General features: G+C 44.1%; 4 non-coding genes across 4 annotated transcripts; all 4 read left to right on the top strand.

Moving 5' to 3' along the window:
* Window positions 1-474: 474 nt before the first annotated feature.
* TRNAV-CAC (transfer RNA valine (anticodon CAC)) lies at window positions 475-547 on the top strand. Its single transcript has one exon. It is a non-coding gene; the product is annotated as a tRNA-Val (tRNA).
* A 2,195-nt stretch (window positions 548-2,742) lies between these two features.
* TRNAN-GUU (transfer RNA asparagine (anticodon GUU)) lies at window positions 2,743-2,816 on the top strand. Its single transcript has one exon. It is a non-coding gene; the product is annotated as a tRNA-Asn (tRNA).
* An 8,089-nt stretch (window positions 2,817-10,905) lies between these two features.
* On the top strand, window positions 10,906-10,978 carry TRNAV-CAC (transfer RNA valine (anticodon CAC)). The gene has a single exon. It is a non-coding gene; the product is annotated as a tRNA-Val (tRNA).
* A 10,128-nt stretch (window positions 10,979-21,106) lies between these two features.
* TRNAV-CAC (transfer RNA valine (anticodon CAC)) lies at window positions 21,107-21,179 on the top strand. Its single transcript has one exon. It is a non-coding gene; the product is annotated as a tRNA-Val (tRNA).
* The last annotated feature ends 5,861 nt before the right edge of the window (window positions 21,180-27,040 follow it).

The raw sequence follows: 27,040 nt of genomic DNA, 5'->3' as shown, positions 1-27,040 counted from the left end.
CTGAAAACGACTAAGTCAAGTGTGGATTAAAGGAATTCTGTTTGAAGCCTTTGGAGAAATGCAGCTGAGACCCACAGGATCAGCTCCAGAGAGAGAGAAGCTCACTGGAATGAACCTAATTCTCTCCCTTTTCCCCTTAGGCCCAAAGGGCACTTGCGCGAACCCCCGGCTCCCGAGGCTCCTGGGAGCTGAGTCAGAGGGGGCGACCCCTGCACTCGGGGGCATAGCTGTGGATCCGAGGACTCTGCGGTCGGTGCGGGAGCCCAAAGGCCGACTGTGGGAGGCTCGGGGGTCCTCCCTTCGGGGCAGGCTCGGAGCCCTAAAAGCAGGCCCTCTTGGAAGCCGCAGACTCCTTGCCTGAGAGGTCTTGGGGCTTCAAGGTTCATCCTTCAGTTTAAAAAGTTGGCGAGTAGGGCAGTGCTGGCAGGAACTACGGATTTCAGGGGTGTGTCACTGAGCTGTAGCACCTGCCGTGTTTCCGTAGTGTAGTGGTTATCACGTTCGCCTCACACGCGAAAGGTCCCCGGTTCGAAACCGGGCGGAAACAGACGTTCTTCCTTTCTGAAACTTTTACCTTCCCTTTCAAAAAAGCGAAACGGCCGAAAGGCAGGGGCTGAGGCAGCGGGCGCAGCTGCATTTTCCATCCCCAAGGTACAGGCCAGGAGTTCCGTTGCTGCCTGAGAGCCTGCTCAGCGCTAGGAGCCAGCCCTCCTTTCTCCGCTCTGAGTCACTGCGGAGTCCAGGCCACAGCCAGCTGACCCAAGTGCGCAAAGGACAAGGCTGACTTCGGCTCATTTTTACATCCGGAAATCCCCTCACCTCCTAAGCAGGCGCCTAAATCTCTTGCACATGTTCACGCGAGTTATGTCTCTGGCAACCAAGGAGTTCATCCCTGGCTTGGCTGCACACAAGTTCATCCCTTCACACTTGGCTTTCCCCCACCTCGGCACACTTACGCAACAGTTTGATTTGCGTGACGGAACAAAAGAGACCGAACCCAACTGTGCACCGGGGACTCGAGCCAAAGACACGGAAATGAACAATGTCAGGCTCCACGAACTGAGCTGGTCGCGGAGGGGAAGGAGCCCGTACCGGTGCCGTTAACCAGGACAGCCCCCAGAGCCAGGTCAGACATCAGGAAGTGGACGGATCTGCCCATCACCTGCTGACATCCCAGTGGGCACCTGACTCAAGAGAAAACCGAGGTTCAGAAAGAGAGTATGACCTTGGCTCGCAGCACACAGCACTGATGCTAGACCAGGACGGACCTTGTGTCCTGGTTCAGAGCCCACAGCGTCGCCCAAGACTGCAGATGTGAAGGGTGATGAGCAGCCGGGCAAGGGCTGGGAGCCTTGCACAGCTGCATTCAGCCCTGGGCTTCTGGGAAATCTCCGTTCCTGCTCTCCGGGTCTCTGAAGTGGAATCTTTACTTTTACAATTTTCATCCGAATATGCTCAGCCGACGCTTCTCTATGTTTCCCTGGTGGTCTAGTGGCTAGGATTCGGCGCTTTCACCGCTGCGGCCCGGGTTCGATTCCCGGTCAGGGAAGACTTTTTTCTTTCTTTCTTTTTTTTCCCCTTCAGCATCTCCACTGGCAGGAGCCTTCCTCTTCCTGCCCCGACCAGAGCTGTGTTTATTTCAAGGTTCAGATGCAGAAGAGCTTCTGCACTGAGTCCCCAGATGCCGGTGAGTCCTGGCCTCAGGGTCCTTGACATCGCGCAGGCTGGAGGAGGGGAGATGTGAAGAACAGCCTGGGCTGGCCAGCTCTCGCCTCGGCTCTTTTCTCCCTGCATGTTACAAACCCGAAGATTTATTTACACAGTTTTCATCCCAAGAGCATCGGGTACTCGAGTTCATTGAAAACCAAAAGGAAAACACTTTAAAACATACAAAAGTGTTGCAAGAGTAATAACATCGTATATTCTATACGTAAGTGCACAGTAAACATTTTCCCACGTTGGGTTTCTCACTCTCTCTCCGTATATAAGAATGGCGACACCACTTGAGAGTTCCTTGCAGACATCTCCACTCAAGATTGCTCCTTTCGTTTGGCGTGTCTCTCAAAGCCAGCTTCTGCGGGACTTGTCCTCCAAGACCAGGGGAAGCCTTTGTCCTCGCGGGGCCGCCCCCTTGCCCTTTCAGGAACCTGAAATCCGTTCTCTTCAGGCTGTAGAGAAGCTTCAGGAGGAGTTTTATTCAGCTCCCCCCGAAGTGCAGGCCAGACACGTTCTGTGCTAGTAGGAATCCCCCTGGACCGGCTGCCCTCCGGTCTCCTCCCGGTTGCCTTGGCGGGCAGTGGGGTCTTGGGTCAGCCTGAGCGCCTGAACCGCCTACCTGGGGAAAGGCCCTTCAGGGAAGTGCAGCTGCCCCTTGGCTGTTGCCTGGATCTCTGTGCCCTGCAGGGAGCGTAAAGTGTTCTGACAGGACACAAAGGTGACGAATCCTTCTCTGTAGTGAGTGGGAGGATGAGAGGAGCAGATGGGAAATGCGTCAAAGGCAGGGGAGTATTCTCAAGTGCTTGTCAGAATTGTCTGCATGGGTGGCTGCCCTGTGATACTAGTGCTTAGTGTTGTCTTTTCCTGACCTTGACCCAGTCTCAGGTCCAGTGTGATTAAGTGCTCTAAACCGTCCGTTTTTCTGAGACTGTGGAACTGGTACAATTTTCCTGTGAGAAAGGCAGCACATCCTGGGAATTCGTAAGTGTCTACTCCACAGAGAGTCCAGAAGAGTCACGTGCTGCTGTCTCTGTGGTGCAGTGGGTTAGCGCGTTCAGCTGTTAATCGGAAGGTTGGTGGTTCGAGCCCACCCAGGGACGGTGGGAGAGGTTTTAGAACTCATTCAGCGTTTTCCGTGTTGATTACCATTCCCGGTGTTCCATGCTGATTATTACCTGTACATTTGCTCCCACAAAATTTACCGAATGCAGTTCGGGGTCCTGTCCACCTCCTGACTGCTGCCAGTCTTGGGCTACACTCCCCTTCCCAGCTCTATTGTCTGTCGTCTCTATTGGACTCTATACTTGCCTAATTTACGGCCTCCTGAAAGAGATCCAGGAATCCACGGTCTGGTGGGATAGTCTTTATTCGGCAAGTCTATAGACTTGGACTGAAAGTCATATTTTATGTGTCTTAAACTTTTCATCTGTGAACGTTAGTAATTGTTCTATGAATGATGTTAGCAGTGAACTCATCATCATAATTCTCCTTTGCATTATTTTTGATAAAGGCCTTTCTTCCATGGTTGTGTATTACTTGCTTTCATGGTTTCACGATGACAAATATGCTGCAACCATCATTATCGTACGCACACCTCTGACCACTCATGAAAGTGTTTCCATAGCATAGGGAACTGGAAGTGCAAGTGCTACCTTTAGTGTTTCTAATGTTGGTAAATCCTTCAAATTTTCCTTCCACAGAACTGGGACTAAATCATATTCCATTTTATTTTCCAGTCTTTCAATGTCCCTTTCTTCATTTACTTGCCAACACGGAAATCTTTCTATACATCTCTCTATGATAGTCTAACTAATAAAGGGAGCAGTGCCCTCCCGTCATAACTAAGGGGAAGGACAACAGAGGGACATTGTGCGCATTACACAGAGATATTCTATTGCATATGTTCGAAAGCTCAACATTGAATATTTTTAAAATCCTCCAAGAACTGTAATTGTTTTCTCTGCTGACCTAGTCAACAGGGTCCAGAGAAGACTGCCCAGAATGACCTCTTTGATAACGTCCTGCCAAGCAACTTATCCAAAGAGAAGAATCTCACTGATCCCAGAGGTTTTTTCCTTCTCCCGTTTTCTCTGTTATTTATAAATTTTGCTTATACTTTTAAATTGATGAAAACAATCTAATGCCTGTCCTTCCCCGTATAAAAAGGGGAATTAGCATGGGAATAAGTGTTTCTATGTTATTCCTTGTCAGTTGTTTGTTTTTTTCTTTGTTTCTGTGTTTTTTGGCTGTGACTATAAAAATTAGCCCATCTAAGACACATCGTGGGAGCCAACAGAATCCTGCCCCCCCACAGGTTCCTGCTTCAGACCTGGACCCTTAGAGTTATTAGCTCATGTTTCCTCTGTTCTGTTAAATCTCATGTGCAGAAATTGAGTATTTTGGCTTTTACATACTGTGTGGTTACTGGACAAGGGTATTTTCTCTCTCTCCGTCTCATTTGTGCATCACTAATTTCTCCTCTCAGTGCGGGATTCTGGTTTTAATCCTAGGAAGTGAACTTCTGGGGATAATCCCTGTTTGGTGGTGGTTGACAGGGATCCATTCCCTGTTAGGTAGAAGATGACAGCTAATCTGGACCATGAGTCTTTTTTGTCTGATGCTTGTCCTGAGGATTCTGGTATTTCCTGGTATGTGACACCACAGCAGTGAGAAGCTGTCCACCTCTTGTCTTTCCACTATTTGGTAAAAACCGCGTGGGCCAATGCAATCCTTGTCAATAACTGCAAAAGTGTAGTAGCTACAATAAGGATGATCTTAATATGCAATGGTTCCCTCATAAGGAGCTCCACAGTAATAAGGGGATTATTACAGGAAGAGTATTGAATTTTTAGCTTGGAATACGCAGGTTTCTTTTCATTGGTATACTCAAGTTTAAATAACTGAAAAAATTCAAACAAATGTCCTTTAGGGATTGCTTACTTCAGACTACAGTAAGCAGAGGAAAGACACATCATTACAAACAAGCAACCAAGTCAGCAACATGAGCACTTGTGGCAACCCTACAAGTCAAGATTTAAACCTTCCAGAACTGTAAGCCAGTTCAGTCCTTAATACAGATGGATGAGGAGCAATGACGTCATGCACAGATACATACCCTGGAGACTCAAAAGCATATCACAGAAGTACTCCGATTTTCACTAACGAACTTCCTTCAAGGACCTAATGTGGCTTACTTATTTCATTTTGTTTCCCTCACTGTCTGTTGCTGTTAATACATATCATTGCCTCTGCTTTCACCTTAAATAATGCCCACTAGTTTGATAAATTTTTTTCCCTTTAAATATATTTTCTCAGAAACAAAACAATATACTTTCTATTCCTTAGGATAGAATAGACAATTTGACCTCTAAAAATTTAAATAAATTAAAAATTAATTTCCCAATTAATTTCAGAAAAGTAATAATCACTTATGTAAATATAAAATAAGAGAATTAAGAATTTCTGGGAAAAATGCATTACTACTTATGCTTTCAATGTGGTATTTATATGAAGAAAAATTTTGTTGTTGAATTGGTGACAAGGAACTATAACAGATTTAGCTGTAGAGTAAATTAATAGTCTTGATTACTGGGAAGAACAGTGAGAAATGAAATGAAATTGATTACAAAGATGACCCTTAATACTTTTAAGCAATTTAAATAATTTATACATTTTATATATAACGACATTTAAAATGTTTATGTCATGTGGTGTGTTTTTATCAAGGTTACTCATAAAACTTAGATTGGTTTAATAATTTTGGTCTGAAAATGACTACATATTTTTTTTCAGATTATCTTATAATGTAGAAAATAATGGTGGTATAATATTCTGGAATGTAAGTCTTGGCTTTATTTTAGCTTGAACATCTGAGTTAAGTTGGACTTCCTACATTTCTTATACTGGTTGTACCAGTTAAATAAGGAAATATTCAGGAAGATTTCAATGTCATTGAAAAAATCATTTAAATTTCTGTGTTGAAGTATATTAAATATACTAGCCAAGTAGATTAAATATACTAATATCTTTAAAGAGGAATGAATACTTGTAATTCTAGAATCCAGACGACTCAATTATTCCGCTTACAATTTCTGGTAAATATTTTTAGGTGTCATCTAATATGTGATTCCATATATACGAATATATGATTTCAACATTCTCATGTTCCATCATGTGTCAGCTTAAATTACAAATTCAAGACCTAGAGTTAACTTTAATCCTTTGACTAACATTAAATTGATTTAATTAACGAATCATCCTTGGTTGCCTGCAAATTCTCTCTGTCTTTGTGATTCCCGTTTGCCCTGATTTCCTGATAGGTTGGCTGACAACAGCGCTTTCCTTGGGGAATGCTGTTGTTTTCTGGGTTCACATATGTTTCTATATTTTGTAGGTTTGCGGCTGGTGCTGTGGCTATTCTTATGTGTTCGCTTGACAAAAGTTCAGTAGCGTGGCTTGTGTTTTCACTGCTGTGACACGGCAGAATCATAACCTTAATGCTGCGCACTGCACAGCCTCTGAAACCTTCTGAGTCGCCTCCTTGCTTCTCCTTACACATTCATTTTTGCATGGTCCTTGCTTTTTATCACAGCAAGCACCAAAATCCAGCTTTGCACAGAAATGATATCATTGAAAAGAATGTAGGATAATCTAATGTTGGCAGATTTTACTATGTAAATTACACCTCAATAAAGCTTACTTTTTTTTTTTTTTTTGTGGTACGTGGGCCTCTCACTGTTTTGGCCTCTCCCGTTGCGGAGCACAGGCTCTGAACGCACACGCTCAGCGACCATGGCTCACAGGCCCAGCCACTGCAGCATGTGGGATCTTCCCGGACCGGGGCACAAACCCGTGTCCCCTGCATTGGCAGGCAGACTCTCAACCACTGCGCCACCAGGGAAGCCCTAAAGCTTACTTTTAACAAAAAAGGACAAACAAAACCAAATGTTGACAGGATGGAGAGCACTGGAAATTCTTATTCATTTCTGGAAAGGGTATAAAATAGTTCAACAAGTTGGAAAAAAATTTGGCAGCATCAGCTGAGGGTCATACATACACAGTTATATGCTGTGGCCCAGAAATCGTACTTTTAGCTGTGCTACACCTTTGACCTGTGCTCTCCAATATGATAGGTACAAGCCACATGTAGCTACTGAACACTTGAAAGTTGCTAGGGCCACAGGTTGTAATGATAATATTTTGATGTAGTAAGTCTCCTAAAATATTAAAATAGATTAAACTAGAAAATTCAAAATTCCTTGTAACGGGTTTGAAAACGAAAAAAGGGAAACGTCACTAAAATGAAGTCGGGAGACCAGAAGTGGGAGCTGTCATGGGGTACCACTCAAGTCCAAAGACAGGAAGTATCATCAATTACAGACCCAAACAGAAGAAGCATCAATAGGAAAGAATCATCGATTACAGGCCCCAACAGAAAAACATGTACGTTGTATCTCCTGCAAGAAATCAGCAGTTTGGCAATGAGAAACCGTCATCACCCTGAACTTGCACTTTTCTCCAATGGGCTTGGGTTCACAACAACCTCCCTCAGCTTCCTCCTCTCTCTCTGTAAAGTAAGTTTCCTTCCTGTCCTTTGTTTGTGGGACTTGCCTATGGCTTTTGCTATAGCTTGCTTGTCCTGAATTGCAATTCTTCCGCTATTCCTGAATAAACCCTTTTTGCTGGAAAAAAAAAAAACAAAAAAACCCCCAACTTTTATATATTTTTATATTTATAAATTTTTTACATTTATTTTGCTTCTTTGTTTTTGGCTGCGTTGGGTCTCTGTTGCTGGGCGAGGGCTTTCTCTAGTTGCAGTGATTGGGGCGTACTCTTCGTCATGGTGGCTTCTCTTCTTGCGGAGCCTGTGCTCTCGGCGCGCAGGCGTCAGTAGTTGTGGCATTAGGGCTCAGTAGTTGTGGCTCCTGGGTTTTAGAGCGTAGGCCCAGTAGCTGGGCTGCACGGGCTTAGCTGCTGCTCAACACGTGGAATCTTACCGGACCAGGGCTTGACCCCGTGTCCCCTGCCTTCGCAGGCGGATTCTTAACCAATGCGGAAGCAGGGATGCCCCCAAAAGTATTATTTTTAAAGTCAACACTGGCATTATTCTGCTGGAATGGGGTGCCATAGAAAAATGTGTATGTTCACCAAAAGTCACAAAAAAATGTTCGTAGCATTTCAGACATCCTCACCTGGAAACAACTGAAATGTCCAACAGTAGAAATCTGTGGAGAGTTATATTCTTACAAGGACTACACAGAGAGACAAAGAAGTACGTGAAAAATAGGGTTAAATTTCATAGACATAATGTTGAGTGAAAGAAGTCAGACCCATGCCCCTCCAGGCCCCCAAACACAGTGCATGCCCTGTGATCCAATTTATGTGAAAGTAACAGGCAGAGAGGTTGGGAGGGGTATGTGCGTGATTCCTCTGAGCTCTTGCATGGGAAGAGTCATGAGGAAGCCTTTTGTGGTCTGGTCATTTTCCATACCTTAGTTATTCAGGTTGCTTCATCAGTTATTCACATTGGTGTACACTGGTAATGGTTTGGGAACTGTACACTCTTTGTACTTTATGCATATTCTGCCTCATTTGTTAAAATTTAATGCCACTTGGTTATTGTTAAAGTGATGTTGATACTTTTTCTTCTGCTTTGTCCTGGGCTAGGAGGAAAAGTAAGTTCAAAGTACTTACTGGGATACTTTTCTGTCCTCAGATTTCTGGCTTCCCTTCAGTATCGGATGTCTGACTACTTACTTATATGTTGCTCACAACCATGACCCTAATCTGACATTCCACTGTTCTTACTGCGGCAAAGAGAGAAGCAAGAGTTCATGATCAAATCTTGCTCTGTTAAGAATCAATATGAGACAAGGAAGGGGGAGGGTATATGAAATTGAGAAATTCTGATGAGGAAAGTAGTTCAATTAGGCTTAAGTAACTCAGAGGTGCCAAAGGGAGGACACTGGCAGGTCGTACACAAAGAACACCCGCCACATTCACGTCACCACTAAACTCTGAAGAATTTTTGGAGCCTCCACACATAGCCAAAAGCGTTTACCTTGTTAGTTCGGAACGTCACGAGATTAACCCGTCCAGACTAGGTGTTTGATGGCTTTCAGCTATCTGTTCCTCAAGGAAAGGGAAAACTCCCCTTGTCAGGCTTTGTGTGTGTGTGTGTGTGTTTGTGTATATGTGTGTGTGTGTTTCCTCTCTTCTCTTTTCTGGCTCTTTTATAAATCCTGTCTTTTTTAATGACAACATCCTAATAACTGTCTCCCATTTTTATTAGGAACCATGGGAGCTAACTCATTCAAAGTCTCTTTGCTATTTGAAGTAAGTTAGAAAGACGAAAACAAATATTGTAGATTAATGCATATATGTGGATGCTAGACAAATGGTTAAGATGAACCGGTTTGCAGGGCAGAAAGAGAGACACAGCTGTAGAGAACAAACATATGGACACCAACGCGGAAAAAGTGGCAGAGGGGTTCGTGGTGCTGGGGCGAATTGGGAGATTGGGATTGACATATATACACTAATATGTATAAAATTACTAATAAGAACCTGCTGTATAAAAAATAAACAAAATTCAAAAATAATCTCTTTACCACTAATGTTGACATATGATTTTCATGTTCACATCTGTATACACTCTATTGGTAGCTTTGAAATGTATTCTTGGGTGGAGACTGCCGTGGAAAGGGAAAGTTTAGGCCTTAAATTGTTGAAAGATGAGTCCTTCTTAGTCTTTAAATAGGCAGTTTCCAGTTAGTATGTGTTTAACAAGCTCATCGTCATTCTCTCTGCGTCTAACGTTGTGGCTTCTCCCAAGGGCCCGTTTCCTCTTTCTCCTCTTCTTCTTCTTCATTTCATTAATTAGTCTTGGGAGTTTTGTAGGCCTACCTTTCAAACTTCTTTTCCTTTTGAAATCTTGGAGGTTGAACAAGGAAGGGATGCAAATCTCAGTGAAGTTTCCTCAGATACCCGTGAGCATGGTGGCCAAGGGGAAGGGCTCTGGAGGCAAAGTGCCTGGGTCTGAGTGCTGGCTCTCACTGTCACGGGAGTGAGACCTTGAAAAGGTTAGCTCGGCTTTTCAGTGCCTCGGTGTTCTCATCTGCAACAAGGGGTAGTAAAGCCCTACATTGTCCTCCAGGGTTGTTATGTGGACTTAGTAAGTTATTCCACAGTAAAGCACTGAGGAACAGTGCTGCTCACTCAGTAAAGCTCGAGAAAGCTGCTGTTATCCTAATATTGTGAAGTCTTTTATTTCCCCTTCTAACTGTACCACTGCTGACCTTCAACCTTCCCCAGAACAAATTACGATTGTTTAAATGTTTAGCGACCTCTTCTCCCTCATATAAGTGACCTCAATCTGGAAAACTGGTTGGTTTGGATGGTCATCTAACTGGTGATCTAAAGGCAGTGGGGCACTGCATCCAGCTTCATCAGCTTCTTGGACCCTGGGCAGGCATGACGATTGTTTAGCTCCTGGTAGACAATCTCTTGCACATGTTTCTATAGCAAGAGCTTTTCATAGATAGTCAGACATACCTTAAGTATTATAAAAAAAGTGCAAGTATGTACCAGTGACCTGTCTTTTTGGTTGTTGTTGTTTGAAGAAATGAAAGGAAGAAACTAGAATTTACCTGGAAGTTGTAGATTTCCTCCTTCAGTTATGATGGAGTGTTTGTAGCAAGCTGGCATTCACCCTGAAAACGACTAAGTCAAGTGTGGATTAAAGGAATTCTGTTTGAAGCCTTTGGAGAAATGCAGCTGGGACCCACAGGATCAGCTCCAGAGAGAGAAAAGCTCACCGGAATGAACCTAATTCTCTACCTTTTCCCCTTAGGCCCAAAGGGCACTTGCGCGAACCCCCGGCTCCCGCGGCTTCTGGGAGCTGAGGAGTCAGCGGGGGCGACCCCTGCACTCGGGGGCAAAGCTGTGGATCCGAGGACTCTGCGGTCGGTGCGGGAGCCCAAAGGCCGACTGTGGGAGGCTCGGGGGGTCCTCCCTTCTGGGCAGGCTCGGAGCCCTAAAAGCAGGGCCTCTCGGAAGCCGCAGTCTCCTTGCCTGAGAGGTCTTGGGGCTTCAAGGTTCATTCTTCAGTTTAAAAACTTGGAGAGTAGGGCAGTGATGGTAGGACGTACGGATTTCAGGGATATGTCACTAAACTGTAGCACCCGCCGTGTTTCCGTAGTGTAGTGGTTATCACGTTCACCTCACACGCGAAAGGTCCCCGGTTCGAAACCAGGCGGAAACAGATGTTCTTCCTTTCTGAGACTTCTACCTTCCCTTTCAAAAAAGCAAAACGGCCAAAAAGCAGGGGCTGAGGCAGCGGGCGCAGCTGCATTTTCCATCCCCAAGGTACAGGCCAGGAGTTCCGTTGCTGCCTGAGAGCCTGCTCAGCGCTAGGAGCCAGCCCTCCTTTCTCCGCTCTGAGTCACTGCGGAGTCCAGGCCACAGCCAGCTGACCCAAGTGCGCAAAGGACAAGGCTGACTTCGGCTCATTTTTACATCCGGAAATCCCCTCACCTCCTAAGCAGGCGCCTAAATCTCTTGCACATGTTCACGCGAGTTATGTCTCTGGCAACCAAGGAGTTCATCCCTGGCTTGGCTGCACACAAGTTCATCCCTTCACACTTGGCTTTCCCCCACCTCGCCACACTTACGCAACAGTTTGATTTGCGTGACGGAACAAAAGAGACCGAACCCAACTGTGCACCGGGGACTCGAGCCAAAGACACGGAAATGAACAATGTCAGGCTCCACGAACTGAGCTGGTCGCGGAGGGGAAGGAGCCCGTACCGGTCCGTTAACCAGGAGAGCGCCCAGAACCAGGGCAGACATCAGGAAGTGGACGGATCCGCCCATCACCTGCTGACATCCCAGTCGGCACCTGACTCAAGAGTAAACCGAGGTTCAGAAAGAGAGTATGACCTTGGCTCGCAGCACACAGCACTGAAGCTAGACCAGGACGGACCTTGTGTCCTGTGTCAGAGCCCACAGCGTCGCCCAAGACTGCAGATGTGAAGGGTGATGAGCAGCCGGGCAAGGGCTGGGAGCCTTGCACAGCTGCATTCAGCCCTGGGCTTCTGGGAAATCTCCGTTCCTGCTCTCCGGGTCTCTGAAGTGCAATCTGTAGTTTTACAATTTTCATCTGGAGACGCGAAGTCGAGGCTTCTCAATGGTTCCCTGGTGGTCTAGTGGCTAGGATTCGGCGCTTTCACCGCTGCGGCCCGGGTTCGATTCCCGGTCAGGGAAGACTTTTTTTTTTCCATGTTTTTTCGCCTTCAGCAGCTCCACTGGCAGGAGTCTTCCTCTTCCTGCCGCGACTAAAGCTGTGTTTTACTTCAAGGTTCAGATGCAGAAGAGCTTCTGCACTGAGTCCCCAGATGCCGGTGAGTCCCGGCCTCAGGGTCCTTGACATCACGCAGGCTGGAGAAGGTGAGATGTAATGAACAGCCTGGGCTGGCCAGCTCTCGCCTCGGCTCTTTTCTCCCTGCATGTTACAAACCCGAAGACTTATTTACACAGTTTTCATCCCAAGAGCATCGGGGACTCGAGTTCATTGAAAACCAAAAGGAAAACTCTTTGAAACATACAAAAAAGTTGCAAGAGTAATAACATCGTATATTCTATACGTAAGTGCACAGTAAACATTTTCCCACGTTGGGTTTCTCACTCTCTCTCCGTCTATAAGAATGGCGACACCACTTGAGAGTTCCTTGCAGACATCTCCACTCAAGATTGCTCCTTTCGTTTGGCATGTCTCTCAAAGCCAGCGTCTGCGGGACTTGTCCTCCAAGACAAGGGGAAGCCTTTGTCCTCGCGGGGCCGCCCCCTTGCCCTTTCAGGAACCTGAAATCCGTTCTCTTCAGGCTGTAGAGAAGCTTCAGGAGGAGTTTTATTCAGCTCCCCCCGAAGTGCAGGCCAGACACGTTCTGTGCTAGTAGGAATCCCCCTGGACCGGCTGCCCTCCGGTCTCCTCCCGGTTGCCTTGGCGGGCAGTGGGGTCTTGGGTCAGCCTGAGCGCCTGAACCGCCTACCTGGGGAAAGGCCCTTCAGGGAAGTGCAGCTGCCCCTTGGCTGTTGCCTGGATCTCTGTGCCCTGCAGGGAGCGTAAAGGATTCTGACACAAAGGTGACGAATCCTTCCCTGTAGTGAGTGGGAGGATGAGAGGAGCAGATGGGAAATGCGTCAAAGGCAGGGGGAGTATTCTCAAGTGCTTGTCAGAATTGTCTGCATGGGTGGATGCCCTGTGATACTAGTGCTTAGTGTTGTCTTTTCCTGACCTTGACCCAGTCTCAGGTCCTGTGTGATTAAGTGCTCTAAACCGTCCATTCTTCCGAGGCTTTGGAACTGGTACCATTTTCCTGCGAGAAAGGCGGCACATCCTGGGAATTCGTAAGTGTCTACTCCACAGGGAGTCCAGAAGAGTCACGTGTTGCTGTCTCTGTGGTGCAGTGGGTTAGCGCGATCGGCTGTTAATGGGAAGGTTTGTGGTTCGAGCCCACCCAGGGACGGTGGGAGAGGTTTTAGAACCAATTCAAGGTTTTCCGTGTTGATTACCATTCCCGGTGTTCCATGCTGATTATTACCTGTACATCTGCTTCCACAAAGTTTACCGAACTGTGTTCGGGGTTCTATCCACCTCACAACTGCTGCCAGTCTTGGGCCATACTCCCCTTCCCAGCTCTATTGTCTGTCGTCTCTATTGGACTCTATACTTGCCTAACTTACGGCCTCCTGAAAGAGATCCAGGAATCCGCGGTCTGGTGGGATAGTCTTTATTCGGCCAAGTCTATATTCTTGGACAAGAAAGTCATATTTTATGTGTCTTAAAGTTTTCATGTGTGAACGTTAGTAATTGTTCTATGAATGATATTAGCAGTGAACTCATCATCATAATTCTCCTCTGCATTATTTTTGATAAAGGGCTTTCTTCCCTGGTTTTGTATTACTTGGTTTCATGGTTTCACGATGACGAATATGCTGCAACCATCATTATTGTACACACACCTCTGACCACCCATGCAGGTGTTTCCATAGCTTAGAGAACTGGAAGTGCAAGTGCTACCTTTAGTGTTTCTATGCTTCTAATGTTGGTAAATCCTTCAAATTTTCCTTCCACAGAAGTGGGACTGATCATGTTCTATTTTATTTTCCAGTCTTTCAATGTCCCTTTCTTCATTTACTTGCCAACTCAGCAATCTTTGTATACATCTCTCTAAGATAGTCTAACTAATAAAGGGAGCAGTGCCCTTCCGACATAACTAAGGGGAAGGACAACAGAGGGACATTGTGGGCATTACCCAGAGATATTCTATTGCATATGTTCGAAAGCTCAACATTCAATATTTTAAAAATCCTCCAATAAATGTAATTGTTTTCTCTGCTGACCTAGTCAACAGGGTCCAGAGAAGACTGCCCAGAATGACCTCTTTGATAACGTCCTGCCAAGCATCTTATCCAAAGAGAAGAATCTCACTGATCCCAGAGGTTTTTACCTTCTCCCCTTTTCTCTTTTATTTATAAATTTTGCTTATACTTTTAATTTGATGAAAACAATCTAATGCCTGTCCTTCCTCCTATAAAATGGGGAATTAGCATGGGAATAAGTGTTTCTATGTTACTCCTTGTCAGTTTTTTATTTGTTTCTTTGTTTCTGTGTTTTTTGGCTGTGACTATAAAAATTAGCCCATGTAAGACACATCGTGGGAGCCAACAGAATCCTGCCCCCCCACAGGTTCCTGCTTCAGACCTGGACCCTTAGAGTTATTAGCTCATGTTTCCTCTGTTCTGTTAAATCTCATGTGCAGAAATTGAGCATTTTGGCTTTTTCATACTGTGTGGTTACTGGACAAGGATTTTCTCTCTCTCTCCCTCTCATTTGTGCATCACTAATTTCTCCTCTCAGTGCGGGATTCTGGTTTTAATTTTAGGAAGTGAACTTCGGGGATAATCCCTGTTGGGTGGTGGTTTACAGGGATCTATTCCCTGTTAGGTAGAAGATGACAGCTAATCTGGACCATGAGTCTTTTTTGTCTGATGCTTGTCCTGAGGATTCTGGTATTTCCCGGTATGTGACACCGCAACAATGAGAAGCTGTCCACCTCTTGTATTTCCAGTATTACGTAAAAACCACATGGGCCCAGGCAATCCTTGTCAATAACTGCAAAAGTGTAGGAGCTACAATAAGGATGATCTTAATATGCAATGGTTCCCTCAAATGGAGCTCCACAGTAGTAAGGGGAATTAATAGAGGAAGAATATTGAATTTTTAGAATGGAATAGGCAATTTTCTTTCACTAGTATACCGAAGTTTCTAAAAAACTGAAAAAATTCAAACAAATGTCCTTTAGGAATTGCTTATATCAGACTACAGAAAGCAGAGGAAAGACATTTATATCATTAGAAACAAGCAACAAAGTTAGCAACGAGCATTTGTGACAACCCTACAAGTCAAGATTTAAACCTTCCAGAACTGTAAGCCAGTTCAGTCCTTAATACAGATGGATGAGGAGCAATGACGTTGCACAGATACATACCCTGGAGACTCAAAAGCATATCACAGAAGCACTCCGATTTTCACTAATGAGATTCCTTCAAGGACCTAATGTGGCTGACTTATTTCATTTTTTTTCCCTCACTGTCAGTTGCTGTTAATACATATCGTTGCCTCTGCTTTCACGTTAAATAATGCGCACTAGTTTGATGAATTTTTTCCCCTTTAAATATATTTTCTCAGAAACTAAACAATATACTTTCTCTTCCTTGGGAGAGAATAGATAAATCAGGCCTCTAAAATTTTAATTAATTAAAAATTACTTCCCCAATTAATTTCGGGAAAGTAATAATCACTTATATAACTTTAAAATAAGAAAATTAAGAATATCTGGGAAAAATGCTTTACTACTTATGCTTTCAATGTGGTATTTATATAAGGAAAAATTTTGTTGTTGAACTGGTGATAAGGAACAATAACAGATTTAGCTGTAGATTAAATTAATGGTCTTGATTACTTGGAAGAACAGTGAGAAACGAAATGAAATTGATTACAAACATGACCCTTAATATTTTTAAGCAATTTAAATTAGTTATACATTTAATATATAATGGCATTTAAAATGTTTATATCACGTGGTGTGTTTTTATCGAGGTTACTCAGAAAACTTAGATTCGTTTAATAATTTTTGTCTAAAAACTAATATATATATATTTTCAGTTTATCATATAATGTAGAAAATAATGGTGGTATAGTATTCTGGTACGTAATTCTTGTCTTTATTTTGTCTTGAACGTCTGAGTTAAGTTGGACTTCCTAAATTTCCTATACTGGTTGTACCGGTTAAATAAGCAAACATATCGAATAAGTTTTCAACGTCTAAACATTTAAATTTATGTGTTGAAGTATATTAAATATACTAGCCAAGTACATTAAATATACTAATATCTTTAAAGAGGAATGAATACTTGTAATTCTAGAAACCAGACGACTCAATTATTCCACTTACAATTTCTGGTAAATATTTTTAGGTGTCATCTAATATATGATTCCATATATACCAATATATGATTCCAACATTCTCATGTTCCATCATGTGTCCGCTTAAATTACAAATTCAATATCTAGAGTTAACTTTAATCCTTTGACTGATATTAAATTGATTTAATTAACGAATTCTCTTTGGTTGCCTGAAAATTCTCTCTGTCTTTGTGCTTCCCATTTGCCCTGATTTCCTGATAGGTTGGCTGACAACAGCGCTTTCCTTGGGGAATGCTGTTGTTTTCTGGGTTCACATATGTTTCTATATTTTGTAGGTTTGCGGCTGGTGCTGTGGCTATTCTTATGTGTCCCCTTGACAAAAGTTCAGTAGCATGGCTTGTGTTTTCACTGCTCTGACACGGCAGAATCATAACCTTAATGCTGCGCACTGCACAGCCTCTGAAACCTTCTGAGTCGCCTCCTTGCTTCTCGTTACACATTCATTTTTGCATGGCCCTTGCATTTTATCACAGCAAGCACCAAAATCCAGCTTTGCACAGAAATGATATCATTGAAAAGAATGTAGGATAATCTAATGTTGGCAGATTTTACTATGTAAATTACACCTCAATAAAGCTTACTTTTAACAAAAAAGGACAAAAAACACCAAATGTTGACAGGATGGAGAGCACTGGAAATTCTTATTCATTTCTGGAAAGGGTAAAAAAAAGTTCAACAGGTTGGAAAAAAATTTGGCAGCATCAGCTGAGGGTCATACATACACAGTTATATGCTGTGGCCCAGAAATCGTACTTTTAGCTGTGCTACACCTTTGACCTGTGCTCTCCAATATGATAGGGACAAGCCACATGTAGCTACTGAACACTTGAAAGTTGCTAGGGCCACAGGTTGTAATGATAATATTTTGATGTAGTTAGGCTCCTAAAGCATTAAAATAGATTAAACTTGAAAATTCAAAATTCCTTGTGACAGGTTTGAAAACCAATAAAGGGAAACGTCACTAAAATGAAGTCGGGAGACCAGAAGTGGGAGCTGTCATGGGGTACCACTCAAGTCCAAAGACAGGAAGTATCGTCAATTACAGACCCAAACAGAAGGAGCATCAATAGGAAAGAATCATCGATTACAGGCCCCAACAGAAAAACATGTACGTAGCATCTCCTGCAAGAAATCAGCAGTTTGGCAATGAGAAACCGTCATCACCCTGAACTTTCACTTTTCTCCAATGGGCTTGGGTTCACAACAACCTCCCTCAGCTTCCTCCTCTTTCTCTGTAAAGTAAGGTTCCTTCCTGTCCTTTGTCTGTAGGACTTGCCTATGGCTTTTGCTATAGCTTGCTTGTCCTGAATTGCAATTCTTCTGCTATTCCTGAATAAACCCTTTTTGCTGGAAAAAAACAAAAAAAAACCCAACTTTTATATATTTTTATATTTATAAAGTTTTTACATTTATTTTGCTTCTTTGTTTTTGGCTGCGTTGGGTCTCCTTTGCTGGGGGAGTGCTTTCTGTAGTTGCAATGATTGGGGCCTACTCTTCATCGTGGTGGCTTCTCTTGTTGTGGAGCATGGGCTGTCGGCATACAGGCATCAGTAGTTGTGGCATGAGGGCTCAGTAGTTGTGGCTCACGGGCTCTAGAGTGTAGGCTCAGTAGCTGGGGTGCACGGGCTTAGTTGCTGCACAACATGTGGGGTCTCCCCGTGTCCCCTCCCTTCGCAGGCGGATTCTTAACCAATGCGCAACCAGGGAAGCCCCCAAAAGTATTATTTTTAAAGTCAACACTGGCATTATTCTGCTGGAATGGGGTGCCATAGAAAAATGTGTATGTCCACCAAAATTCACACAAAAAAAATGTTCGTACCATTTCAGAATATCCTCAACTGGAAACAACTGAAATGTCCAACAGTAGAAATCTATGGAGAGTTATATTCTTACAAGGAGTACACAGAGAGACAAAGAAGTACGTAAAAAATAGGGTTATATTTCATAGACATAATGTTGAGTGAAAGAAGTCAGACCCATGCCCCTCCAGGCCCCCAAATCCAGTGCATGCCCTGTGATCCAATTTATGTGAAAGTAACAGGCAGAGAGGTTGGGAGGGGTATGTGCGTGATTCCTCTGAGCTCTTGCATGGGAAGAGTCATGAGGAAGTCTTCTGTGGTCTGGTCATTTTCCATACCTTAGTTATTCAGCTTGCTTCATCAGTTATTCACGTTGGTGTACACTGGTAATGGTTTGGGAACTGTACACTCTTTGTACTTTATGCATATTATGCCTAAGTTTTTAAAAGTTTAATGCCACTTGGTTATTGTTAAAGTGATGTTGATACTTTTTCTTCTGCTTTGTCCTGGGCTAGGAGGAAAAGTAAGTTCAAAGTACTTACTGGGATATTTTTGTTGTCCTCAGATTTTTGGCTTCCCTTCAGTATTGGATATCTGACTACTTACTTGTATGTTGCTCACAACCATGACCCTAAGCTGACATTCCACTGTTAATACTGCGGCAAAGATAGAAGCAAGTGTTCATGATCAAATCTTGCTCTGTTAAGAATCAATATGAGTCAAGGAAGGGGGAGGGTATATGAAATTGAGAAATTCTGATGAGGAAAGTAGTTCAATTAGGCTTAAGTAACTCAGAGGTGCCAAAGGGAGGACACTGGCAGGTCGTACACAAAGAAAAGCCGCCACATTCACGTCACCACTAAACTCTGAAGAAGTTTTGGAGCCTCCACACATAGCCAAAAGCGTTTACCTGATTAGTTCGGAACGTCACGAGATTAACCCGTCCAGACTAGGTGTTTGATGGCTTTCAGCTATCTGTTCCTCAAGGAAAGGGAAAACTCCCCTTTCTCAGGCTTTGTGTGTGTGTGTGTGAGTGTGTGTGTGTGTGTGTGTGTGTGTGTGTGTGTGTGTGTTTCCTCTCTTCTCACTTCTGGCTCTTTTATAAATCCTGTCTTTTTTTAATGACAACATCCTAATAACTGTTTCCCATTTTTATTAGGAACCATGTGAGCTAACTCATTCAAAGTCTCTTTACTACTTGAAGTAAGTGAGAAAGAGGAAAACAAATATCGTATATTAATGCATATATGTGGAACCTCGAAAAATGGTTCAGATGAACCGGTTTGTAGCGCAGAAAGAGAGACACAGCTGTAGAGAACAAACACCGGACATCAACGCGGGGAAAGTGGCAAAGGGGTTCATGGTGGTGGGGTGAACTGGGAGATTGGGATTGACATATATACACTAATATGTATAAAATTACTAACAAGAACCTGCTGTATAAATATAAAGAAAATTCAAAAATAATCTTCTTTACTACTAATGTTGAAGTATGATTTTCATATTCACAACTGTATATACTATATTGGTAGCTTTGAAATGTATTCTTGGGTGGAGACTGCCACGGAAAGGGAAAGTTTAGGCCTTCAATTGTTGGAAGATAGGTCCTTCTTAGTCTTTAAATAGTTTCCAGTTAGTATGTCTTTAACAAGCTCATTGTCATTCTCTCTGCGTCTAACGTCGTGGCTTCTCCAAAGGGCCCGTTTCCTCTATCTCCTCTTCTTCTTCATTTCATTAATTAGTCTTGGGAGTTTTGTAGGCCTACCCTTCAAACTTCTTTTCCTTTTGAAATCTTGGAGGTTGAACAAGGAAGGGATGCAAATCTCAGTGAAGTTTTCTCAGTTACCCGTGAGCATGGTGGCCAAGGGGAAGGGCTCTGGAGGCAAAGTGCCTGGGTCTGAGTGCTGGCTCTCACTGTCACGGGGGTGAGACCGTGAAAAGGTTAGCTCAGCTTTTCAGTGCCTCAGTGTTCTCATCTGTAACAAGGGTGGTAAAGTCCTACACTATCTTCCAGGGCTGTTATGTGGACTTAGTAAATTCCACAGTAAAGCACTGAGGAACAGTGCTGGTCACTCAGTAAAGCTCGAGAAAGCTGCTATTATCCTTATTATGAAGGCTTTTATTTCCCCTTCTAACTGTACCACTGATGACCTTCAACATTCCCCAGAACAAATTACGATTGTTTAAATGTTTAGATGACCTCTTCTCCCTCATATTAGTGACCTGCATCTGGAAAACTGGCTGGTTTGGATGGTGATCTAACTGGTGATCTAAAGACAGTGGGGCACTGCATCCAGCTTCATCAGATTCTTGGACCCTGGGCAGGCATGACGATTGTTTAGCTCATGGTAGACAATCTCTTGCACATGTATCTATAGCAAGAGCTTTTCATAGATAGTCAGACATACCTTTAGTATTATAAGAAAAGTGCAAGTATGTACCAGTGACATGTCTCTTTGGTTGTTGTTGTTTGAAGAAATCAAAGGAAGATAATAGAATTTACCTGGAAGTTGTAGATTTCCTCCTTCAGTTATGATGGGGTGTTTGTAGCAAGCTAGCATTCACCCTGAAAACGACTAAGTCAAGTGTGGATTAAAGGAATTTTGTTTGAAGCCTTTGGAGAAATGCAGCTGGGACCCACAGGATCAGCTCCAGAGAGAGAAAAGCTCACCGGAATGAACCTAATTCTCTACTTTTCCCCCTTAGGCCCAAAGGGCACTTGCGCGAACCCCCGGCTCCCGCGGTTTCTGGGAGCTGAGGAGTCAGCGGGGGCGACCGCTGCACTCGGGGGCATAGCTGTGGATCCGAGGACTCTGCGGTCGGTGCGGGAGCCCAAAGGCCGACTGTGGGAGGCTCGGGGGTTCTCCCTTCGGGGCTGGCTCGGAACCCTAAAAGCAGGGCCTCTCGGAAGCCGCAGACTCCTTGCCTGAGAGGTCTTGGGGCTTCAAGTTTCATTCTTCAGTTTAAAAAGTTGGCGAGTAGGGCAGTGCTGGCAGGACCTACGGATTTCAGGGATGTGTCACTGAGGTATAGCACCCGCCGTGTTTCCGTAGTGTAGTGGTTATCACGTTCGCCTCACACGCGAAAGGTCCCCGGTTCGAAACCGGGCGGAAACAGACGTTCTTCCTTTCTGAAACTTTTACCTTCCCTTTCAAAAAGGCAAAACGGCCGAAAGGCAGGGGCTGAGGCAGCGGGCGCAGCTGCATTTTCCATCCCCAAGGTACAGGCCAGGAGTTCCGTTGCTGCCTGAGAGCCTGCTCAGCGCTAGGAGCCAGCCCTCCTTTCTCCGCTCTGAGTCACTGCGGAGTCCAGGCCACAGCCAGCTGACCCAAGTGCGCAAAGGACAAGGCTGACTTCGGCTCATTTTTACATCCGGAAATCCCCTCACCTCCTAAGCAGGCGCCTAAATCTCTTGCACATGTTCACGCGAGTTATGTCTCTGGCAACCAAGGAGTTCATCCCTGGCTTGGCTGCACACAAGTTCATCCCTTCACACTTGGCTTTCCCCCACCTCGGCACACTTACGCAACAGTTTGATTTGCGTGACGGAACAAAAGAGACCGAACCCAACTGTGCACCGGGGACTCGAGCCAAAGACACGGAAATGAACAATGTCAGGCTCCACGAACTGAGCTGGTCGCGGAGGGGAAGGAGCCCGTACCGGTCCGTTAACCAGGAGAGCGCCCAGAACCAGGGCAGACATCAGGAAGTGGACGGATCCGCCCATCACCTGCTGACATCCCAGTCGGCACCTGACTCAAGAGTAAACCGAGGTTCAGAAAGAGAGTATGACCTTGGCTCGCAGCACACAGCACTGAAGCTAGACCAGGACGGACCTTGTGTCCTGTGTCAGAGCCCACAGCGTCGCCCAAGACTGCAGATGTGAAGGGTGATGAGCAGCCGGGCAAGGGCTGGGAGCCTTGCACAGCTGCATTCAGCCCTGGGCTTCTGGGAAATCTCCGTTCCTGCTCTCCGGGTCTCTGAAGTGCAATCTGTAGTTTTACAATTTTCATCTGGAGACGCGAAGTCGAGGCTTCTCAATGGTTCCCTGGTGGTCTAGTGGCTAGGATTCGGCGCTTTCACCGCTGCGGCCCGGGTTCGATTCCCGGTCAGGGAAGACTTTTTTCTTTTTCTTTCTGTTTTTTTTTTTTTTTTCCTTTTTTTTCCCCTTCAGCATCTCCACTGGCAGGAGTCTTCCTCTTCCTGCCCCGACCAGAGCTGTGTTTTATTTCAAGGTTCAGATGCAGTAGAGCTTCTGCACTGAGTCCCCAAATGCCGGTGAGTCCCGGCCTCAGGGTCCTTGACATCGCGCAGGCTGGAGGAGGGGAGATGTAATGAACAGCCTGGGCTGGCCAGCTCTCGCCTCGGCTCTTTTCTCCCTGCATGTTACAAACCCGGAGACTTATTTACAGACTTTTCATCCCAAGAGCATCGGGGACTCGAGTTCCAAAAATTCATGAAAAACCAAAACCAAAACCCTTTGAAACATACAAAAAAGTTGCAAGAGTAATAACATCGTATATTCTATACGTAAGTACACAGTAAACATTTTCCCACGTTGTGTTTCTCACTCTCTCTCCGTATATAAGAATGGCGACACCACTTGAGAGTTCCTTGCAGACATCTCCACTCAAGATTGCTCCTCTCGTTTGGCGTGTCTCTCAAAGCCAGTTTCTGTGGGACTTGTCCTCGAAGACCAGGGGAAGCCTTTGTCCTCGCAGGGACGCCCCGTTGCCCTTTCAGGAACCTGGGATCTGTTCTCTTCAGGCTGTAGAGAAGCTTTAGGTCGTATTTTATTCGGCTCTCCCCCAAGTGCAGGCCAGGCACGCCCTGTGCTAGTAGGAATCACCCCGGACCAGCTGCCCTCCGGACTTCTGCCGGTTGCCTTGGCGGGCAGTGGGGTCTTGGGTCATCCTGAGCGCTGGAACCGCCTACCTGGGGAAAGGCCCTTCAGGGAAGTGCAGCTGCCCCTTGGCTGTTGCCTGGCTCTCGTTGCCCTGCAGGGAGCGTAAAGTTTTCTGACATAACACAAAGGTGAAAAATCCTTCCCTTTGGTGGGAGGATGAGAAGACCAGATGGGAAATGAGTCAAAGGGAGGGGGAGTATTCTCAAGAGCTTTCCAGAATTGCCTGCATGGGCGCTGTCATGTGGTTGTATGCCCTATGATAATAGTGCTTAATCGTGTCTTGTCCTGGCCTTGACCCAGTCCCAGGTCCAGTCTGAATCCAAGCTCAGAGGCATCTCGGTTTACTGTACATATTCCATTGTGCCTCCCTCCAAAGTGAGGTAGTGATCCAACTTCTATTTCCAGGATCCCAGTGGATAGCAACCATGGGTTTTTTTTTTCCTTGAACTTTCTGTTTTGCTGAAATGTACGTCAGGAAAAGAAAAAAGGTTTCACTTTAGATAAATTAGTGCTCTCCATACTAGGTACAAGAAAACAAATTCAGGTTGATAATTAGGATGAATCTCGAATACTTTTAACACGCTAGAGAATTCTAATAATTGATGTATAACTGCATAGAAAATATTTATGTCCTATCATAGTTCCAGAGAGAACTGCTTGTATGCATCACAGTGGTTTAATAATTTTGGTCTAAAATCTACTTTATGTTGTCTTCCAGATTTTCTAACAATGTGGAAAATATGGGTGGTACAGTATTCTAGTTTGTATAAGTCTTGCATTTATTTTCTATTCAAAATCCTAATGAAAGTGAACTCCCTAAATTTCCTGTATTGGTTTTAGTATCCCTTAAGCAAACTTTAATTCCAATAAATATTTATGTTTTCAAAATTTAAAATTATGTGTTCCACTCTACTCAATACTGTGTAATGACATATATGGGGGAAGAATCTAATAAAGAGTGGAGATATGTATATGTATAACTGATTCATTTTGCTGTACACCTGAAACTAACACAACATTGTAAGTCAACTATACTCCAATAAAAGTTTAAAAAAATTATGTTCCAGTATATTAAATATACCATATAATATCTTTTTTTTTTTTTTTTTTGTGGTACGCGGTCCTCTCACTGTTGCAGCCTCTCCTGTTGCACAGCACATGCTCCGGACGCACAGGCTCAGGGGTGATGGCTCACGGCCCTAGCTGCTCCACGGCATGTGGGATCTTCCTGGACCGGGGCACGAACCCGTGTCCCCTGCATTGGCAGGCAGACTCTCAACCACTGCACCACCAGGGAAGCCCCTCATATAACATCTTTTAAATGAAGATTAACTCTTATAATTCTAGAAATCATAGTGACTTAATTATTCCACTTACAATTTTGGGGTAAATGTTTTTAGGTATCATCTAATATGTGATTCCAACTTGCATTTCTGTGTTACAATTCAGCTCAATTTGCGATTTTAAGATCTATCATCTTTAAGTTCTTTGACTGATACTAAATCGGGTTAATTAATGTGTAATCTTTGCCTGGAGAATTTCTAATTAAGGTAGAAATAACAAAACACTGTTTTAATATGCTGCCTCATATTCTTATAGATTATAGAGTGGCCATAGGTTAAAAGATTAAGATGTGTGGGAACCTTTAGGAGATGTTGGTGAATGCAGCCATCATGTCACTTGAAGAAGTGTAAAACACATGGACTTTCTAAGCCAGGAAGTAAGGACCTGTTGTTTACCTGAGGTCCTTGTTTATTTTTTTAAAATCCTGATTCTTGGTTACTTGCCTTCTAGATCTGAAGTCACCCGTTTCCCCCTGTGCTATGCATCTCTTGTTTCACTCACTGCTGGTGCCCTTAGGCTCTGGAAGGTGGATAAGCCTGGGAAAGACATCATGGGGTTTGGTCCCGCGGTGATTCTTATTTTTGATGACTCCAGATGTGGAGTCATCCAGATATGGATGCAGTAGGGGCAGGGACCTTGAGTTTGCTCCTGATGCAGCATCTCTCCTGGAGAGGGGTCTGGTACCGTAAGCAACTAATAAGTGCTTGCTGATTGAAGGCAACCTACTGCAAGGTCCTGGAAAGCTGAAGAGGAGGAGAAGAAAGTGGATAAGATCCACAGCTGCCTAGAGTATAAGGGACAGAGAGAGACAGATAGGCAAACACTCAAAGAGAGAGCCAGGGAAATATCCTAGAACCTAGAAACATCCTAGATTTAGTATGTGAAAACCAAAGAGCTCTTGTTTGCTCATGAGATTCAACAGAGGAATCAATGGAAGTTGAACCAATAACTTTAAGGATCCAGGTTTGCACAAGAGGCATTATTGGGTGCAGAATTCTGTAGGTTGCAACAACCTGTCTCAAATGGGATAATTTTTGCACAAATAGCCACATACTGTCAAGAAATCAGATAAAGACAGTCATGGGCATGCAAATGCACCCTGGTATAGGAGGGAGACCAGTCATTAGATCGTATGCATCCAACCAAAGCAAAAATGAAACTTATAAAGAAAAGGGAAGAGGAATAAATGTCTGGGACCAGTGTTTTTTGTTTGCTTGTTTGTTTTTTTCCTCTCTAACTGATAAGCTGCTTGACAGGAAGCAATCCATAGGCATTCTGGCTGGTCTTCTCTGGATTCAGTTAAGTAGGTCACCACTGAAAACAATTATAATTATTGGAAGACTTTCCAAACATCTTGAGAATATAGCTGCTGAACATATGCAATATGGTATCTCTGGGTAATGCCCACATTGTCCTTCTGTTGTACCTCCCACTTAGTTGAGTCAGTAGGGCACCACTCCCCTTGTTAGAGTAACAGGTAGATGTACAGAAAGTTTGTTGTGATGGCAAGACTATGAAGAAAAAGGCTCTTTCCCTGAGTTGGAAAAATACACTGGAATATAAATTAGCCCACCTATTGCAGTAAAAATAAGAACATAAAGAGATGCCTTCAGCTTCTGACAAAGGTGGAGTGACAGAAATCAGATTTACCTTCCTGCCTAAATCTCACTCTCCCCTTTTCCCCACCCCTAAAGGGAAAAAAAAGGATAAAAGACATGAAATACTGGTTTTCAAGACACTGGAAATCAGGCAGCAAAGGACAGCAACCCCTGAGAGATGAGAAACAAACAAGATGAGTCCTGCCATTGGCCCAGCTTACTGCTTTCAAAGAGTTTCCAGGCTGGGCCCCACGAGGGGGATCTGAGGTCTATTCCTTGGACTGTGGGGATGAAGCTGAGTGTCGGTGGAGAGCAAGGCAGCTAGAGTTCACGGGACAAAGATCCAGTGATAAGAGAGAGAGGGAGAGAGAGAATGCAGGGATATGACAGGGTCTCCCTCAAGTACTCAGCAGAGTAATGAGCAGGGTATACTTATGAAGAAACTGCCTGAGGCTAAGGAAAGAAACTTTTAAAAAGATCATGGAAAAATGCCTGGTGCTTACTCAGGACAGGCAATTGTACTTGCTCCCCCCAGCCAGACTAGACTACACATAATTCATGGGCTATTGGGAAGAACACCCAGGAAACTCTTGTTTCAGTGGTGGGAATAATCAGCCCTGAACTGACCTACCTAAAAAATCATCAAAGCAAGATCCAAAGGGATCAAACTGTTTACAAGGCACTTAACTGTACCCCAGAACAAAACTCAAGAAGTTTTATAGGAATACCAAAATAGCCAGTGCCCAAGAAGGGAAACTTTGACAATGTCTGGTATCCAATCAAAGAATGCCAGGCATGCAAAGAGGCAGGAAAATATGATGCATAAGGAGGAGACTAATCAATCAATCAAAACTGAACCACAACTGACATGATGTAAAAATCAGCAGAGAGGACTTCAAACAGTTATCATGACTGTTACATATGTCCAAAAAGTTAACTAGAAATATGGAACATGGCCAAAATTAAACTCTAGAGATGAAAACTATAACATCTAAGACAATAAATTCACCAGGTTGAACAGCAGATTAGACATTGCAGGAAAAAAAAAAAGATTAGGGAACACAAAGCCATGAACAACTGACAAGATCCAAAATGAAACTCACTGTCAAAAAAAATGTTTTTAATGAAC

This window comes from Lagenorhynchus albirostris, chromosome 2, assembly GCF_949774975.1.
Source record: "Lagenorhynchus albirostris chromosome 2, mLagAlb1.1, whole genome shotgun sequence".
Classification (NCBI taxonomy): domain Eukaryota; kingdom Metazoa; phylum Chordata; class Mammalia; order Artiodactyla; family Delphinidae; genus Lagenorhynchus; species Lagenorhynchus albirostris.
This window is presented reverse-complemented; position numbering and strand designations above follow the sequence as displayed.